At 35.4% G+C, this 5,532-nt stretch overlaps 1 long non-coding RNA gene across 2 annotated transcripts; it reads left to right on the top strand.

The window, feature by feature from the left end:
- Window positions 1–730: 730 nt before the first annotated feature.
- Window positions 731–4,636, top strand: LOC130733842 (uncharacterized). Of its 2 annotated transcripts, XR_009017649.1 has the most exons (3): window positions 745–943; window positions 3,172–3,289; window positions 4,076–4,636. It is a non-coding gene; the product is annotated as an uncharacterized LOC130733842 (long non-coding RNA). The 2 variants fall into 2 exon arrangements; XR_009017648.1 differs by lacking the exon at window positions 4,076–4,636 and having other exon boundaries at window positions 731–943; window positions 3,172–3,483.
- The last annotated feature ends 896 nt before the right edge of the window (window positions 4,637–5,532 follow it).

The raw sequence follows: 5,532 nt of genomic DNA, 5'->3' as shown, positions 1-5,532 counted from the left end.
GTTTGGAATAATGCAAAGAAATTGAGAAGGCGAACGATAATAGCGGCGAAGCAAGGTGCCTGGCAGTGATAGGAGGATCGATTGCTGCACGGTGGCTCCAGGCTGCGAAGAGGTCGACGTCACTGTGGTTCCCCCAGTAGTGTGAGCGCATATCATAGGTGGTGCCAAAGGAGTAGAAAGCCATGGAGGAGATCCGAGAGGTTGAGGCTTGGCTCACCGTCGACGATGTGGTGATGGAAGGATATGGAGGTTCGGATGGCGTGATGGAGTTGTTGGTGGAGGGGATTTACAGGGTCTTCTTCCTCTTGGAGCAGCAAGAAGGGTGGGAGAATGCTTCATAGATCCAGATCTAAAATCCCAATCTTCTTGCATCATCAGATCCCTAATCTTCTCTCCTTTTCCCCTTTTTAATGTTTTTATTTAATTTAGTTATGAAATTAATTAGGGATTAATTATTTAGATTAATTAGGTTTTTTTATTATTTAAATGAAAAAAAAAATCCACGTCAGCTCATTAATCCCACGTGGCTATGCCACATGGGCTATCGGAGCTCCGGCGTTGACCCAGAGCTCTGGAGGGATGAAAACCAAACCTTTTGGCAAAGGTTAGGGACTAAAACCCACCTTTGCTCCGACGAGGGACGAAAACCATGCATTTTGTAAAGGATAGGGACCAAAAACTTATTTAAGCCTATTTTCTATCCTAAGATTCACGTGGGGCCTTTGCCTTTTTCAACCTTTTGAGAATCCTTCAACTTTCCAAAACAAAGATTCTTCAATTGACAATTTTGTTTCTACTCAGAATCCGTCACAAACATCTTTACTTGTTGAAGCTTCTAGTTACAGGAACTGTTCATCTCCAGAAAGGAGAATGAAGACTGTGATTTCCAGCTATGGCAGTGCATAGAGCTTCCAAGGTGGAGCTGGTTTCGTTGCAGCAACAGGTAAAATTTCAATTTCATTCGTTCAAAGCAAAATTATCGATAAAATTTTCAGTTGAAAAATTCTTTGAATCAACACAAAACAATTGTATATAAAACGATTCAAGTTGCAAAATTTAGATAAATTCAATTACAGTAATCCTCTTGATCCAATAATCCAATATAGAAATCATCTAGAAAACTCAGAGTTTAAGATCCAAGTCTAGCTCCTCTTCACCATTTTCCATTTGGTTGTTGTTTGAGGGTTCCTCTACAAGATTTGCTGGTGAATTAGGCTCCTTCCACATGGGAAATGGGCCCATAGGGTTCATCACTCCAAGCTTCGTCTCAAAGTCAGCATAAGTCATAATAGGGGCATCACTTCCACTGTTCACTGCATTTTGGGATTCACCTGAATGTATTTTTGTTAGTTAACAATTCAAATCCGCCTCCACCTTAATGATATATGAAAAGAGAGGAGATAAATGAGTGATATGCTATGTGACGTGATAAGAAATGCCCAGGGAGAGATAGAAATAAAAAAAAGTGAAATTGAGATGTAAGAAAAAATGGAGTGTGAATGAATCATTACTCTTACCTGAATTCACCCATCTTGAAAAGCCTGAACCTTTTGATTGCAGAAAAGGTTTTGCTCCCGGATGCAGGATTGGATTGTAAATAGGCAAGTTCAAAGACCTCAGTGCCTTTGGCTTGTAGACAAGTGATTGACTTGAAACATTGTTGCTAGGGTTTGGTGCTGGAGAACCAAGGTAGGGAGAAAACAAAGTGTTGAGTTCTGTAGCTGCATATGTTAGAGGTATAAATAATTGGTGAGGAATGATTATTTGGTTTTCTAAAACATTTGTAAGGAAGTTTAGAGTTGGAGACTCACCAGTGGAGGAAACTTGCTGAACTTTGAGAGTTTGAGGTTTTAGATACCCACCAACTGTTTGTACTATTGGCAATACCGATGCAGGAGCATGGAGGTTTGGTAATTGAGTTTCTCTGTTCACAAGTTGCTGAAACCTTACAGCTTCTAGGCTTTTGGCTGCATCTCTTTGAGGTGGTTGTTGACTAATCTGAGTGTCCACAACATTGGCCAAGTTTGATGTTGAAGCATCGACACCTTTGGAAGTTTGCCCAAATTTGAGATCTTTGAGTCTTTTGTTAGCTATGTTTTGAACTACTGGTCCAAGTTCTGCATTGTAGCGCTTAAGACTATGGTTGTAGTAACCAGCATTTTGGTTCAACTGCAAAACCAGTTTGCCATTTAAAGGATTAGTGATGTTGGTGTTTAACTTCAAATTAAAAATATGAAATTGAGATTTAAATTAAATGGTATCAAAATGAAACTAGAAACTACACATGGAGAGTGAAAACTAGACATATGTGCATTTTCATAGAACTATATGAAGGTCAAGAGAGGAACAAAATTTCTTACCATCAAAGTTGTGACATAACCTCGCATGTCCTGTGGATCCTGGTTGACCTGGTGTCTTTTACTCGGGACTGTAGAAGAGCTGTTACTGGGTAAATAGTCCAAGTAAAATTCTTGAGAGTCACCTAGAGCAGTAAAAATCCTTCTTGCTAGAGTATATAAAGCTTCAGCCTAAAAGAGGTCATGTTGAACAAAACTTAGATAGGAACATAATATTATACATTTTTGTATATCTTAATAGTAAACTACAATACATAGAATAAGACTTTCTAATTTATTTGGTCATACCACAAGGAAACGTCTTGTTTTTACTGGACTAGTATTCATGGCATTGGAAAAGAGTAGATACACATCAACCTGTACATCATTGGAAGAAATGAAAATTCAGTTGAAAATTTTCTACCCTGAAAGCAACATACCTTTAGCACCAATAGAGGATTCAAATTCTAGAAATTCATATCTGAATCTAGTAGAAGACCACTGAAATTCCTAATTGAAGATGAGGTTGAAGAGAATATCAAGGAAGATTATACCAATTCGGAGTTGTAAGACAATCTTTTGGTCTCATGATTTTCTTTCTTCTATGTTTGATAGTTGGAAATGATTATGCATTTCAAATTGGGAAGAAATGTGAGGTTTTTTTTCTCAAGGAGCTGAAGTTACAACTAAGGAGTATGAAGAAAACATCAACCATTAGTCATGAGTGGTTTTTTTTTAATGAGAATTGTTATGTTAGTTGCATTAGAGTCTAAAGTTTAGGTTGTTTTCAATGATCTTGGCGAAGAAAACAATTCATTTGTTACTATTTTGACAGGATTTCAGCCATATGTCATTGCTGAGCGACTATAGAAGAACCTGAAGAAGGATCTAATGCATTCTTGATGCAGGGGATACAAGCTAATCTAATGCAACTTTTGTCAAACAATAGAGTGGTAGACGAAGATTTTTATACCTTGAAATGTTCCATGCTTGTATACATGTTTTCATGGAGCTTTGCTCTCAGTGTAGCAAAGTCTGTGGGTTGTCTCTCAATTATGTAGTAATCTTCTCCCTTTAAAAATTAATAATCCAACATTATTAAAGCTTAATAATCAAACAATAAGATATAATTTAGATCTTCTCAAAAGGCATCAACTTACATTAGGAATACTAATTGGCTCTGCGAAGAACCCCTCTGGGTCATTACTGCACATTTGAATTAACCACATACTTATTCATTTATTCAAATAACCCTTTAAGGTTTAAATGTTGGAAAACAATAAAATGACCCATTTTTTAACCAATTAAAAAGAAATAAACACATGGTTCTCACCTCTGTAATACATCAAGGATGTTTTTGAGCATGTGCTTTTTAGGCATACCATTGAGAGATGATGACACTGCAGGATACAGTATGTAGTTTAAAAAAATTAGTCACTATTAATGGACACCAATAATGGTTGACAAGAAGTGGCAGGACACAAAACATGGACTAAACTAGGTAGATTAAAAATGGGGCAGTCTCCTCCATGAGCAAAATTTTCCCTACAATAATATTCAATAATGTATCTCCCCTCCCCCCTTTAAAATTTTTTTTAGTCTTCTACAACCACCCATTATTTATTTTATGTAATGTTAATTTTTGCATCATTTACTCATTTTTTTTCTAGTTTCATCAATGGTGTAGAGTCTACATGTATATGATTATCAAATAACCAGCTTACCATTTGTCATTGCAGTACTTGCACTCGTAAGGATTTGGTGTCCTTTCTGCATCGCCTTTAGAATGGAAGAGAAAGTGAATAAACAAATAAAATACAGAGGGCATGTAGTTGTATCAATTATAGGAGTCAAATTCAATTATATGTACATACCAAACAGTATGCATTGGTTCCTTTTTTTTGTTATGAGAATGAGAAGAATGAAAAACATGAAACCTGAGTTGATGAAACAATTCGATGAAACATTATGCACTTTTTTCCCTTCTTCTTGTTGGTAGAATGTTGCTCATCATATTCAGATATGGAGTCTTGGCTTACTTTTCTTTTTCCTTTGTTACTTTGCTTCCCTTTCTCCCTTGTTTCTTCAAGAGCAATAATCTTAGTACTCTTCCTCCTTTCATTTTGCTCTAGTTCTTGTATCACAATTCCATTTTTCTTTGTAGACCCTATGTATAGATTTATCAAGATATACATTAGCACTACTCTCTGTTTTGTACATTCTATATGTAACAAATGTGTAATATGTAATTTATCACTATTAATGAAAAACTTCACCAATAGTGGTTATCTTAATGTTAATTTTTTGCATCCTTTACTCATTTTTTCTAGTTCTATCAATGGTGCAAAGTCTACATGTATGATATGATTATCAAATAGCATGCTTACCATTTGTCATTGAAGAACTTGCACTCTTAAGGATTTGGTATCCTTCCTGCATTGGCTTTAGAATGGAAGAGAGAGTGAATAAACAAATAAAATACAGAGCATGTAGTTGTAACCATTATTCAATGGTAAAACATATATGAGAGTTCAAACTTCTCAACAGCGGTGCAACCACAACCACTACTTTAATTATCCAGCTTGAGCAATCCTACATTCAATATTAATTTCATTGTATTTGCATATTGAAGTAAAACTTGCTAGGAAGGATCAATAAAAATAGAATTTATACAAGCAAAATTACTAAGTGAAAAATAAGTCTAAACGGAGTGTGTGTGTGTGTATATTTGACATTCAAAAAGTGACATGCATGTTTTTAAGTAGGACTTGACTTCTCTAGATTGACATGCTAGTATCATTAATTGAAAAACTAACCATTGACATTTAAATAAATTTTTATTCTGCATGATATAAAAATATCAATCATTAGTTTTCCAATACAAGTCCTTGCCTTTTGTTTTAAAGTGAACCATTCACTTTAAAGAAATCAAATGCAATTATATGTACCTACCAAACACAATGCAAATTTTTCCCTTTTTTTCATTATGAGAATGAGAAGAATGAAAAACATGAAACCTGAGTTGATAAAACATGTTGATGAAATGTTATGCACTTTTTTCCCTTTTTCTTGCTGGGAGAATGCTGCTCATCATATTCAGATATGGCGTCTTGGCTTGCTTTTCCTTTTCCTTTGTTACAATTTTTAGTGTTGACTTGGTTATTTGTTCTTTCTGGCTCTCTACTCTCCTTCTCCT

The sequence above is a fragment of the Lotus japonicus genome, chromosome 1 (assembly GCF_012489685.1).
Source record: "Lotus japonicus ecotype B-129 chromosome 1, LjGifu_v1.2".
NCBI classification, from domain to species: Eukaryota; Viridiplantae; Streptophyta; class Magnoliopsida; order Fabales; family Fabaceae; genus Lotus; species Lotus japonicus.
Note: the sequence above shows the minus strand (reverse complement) of the source record. Positions and strands in the feature narration are given on the sequence as shown.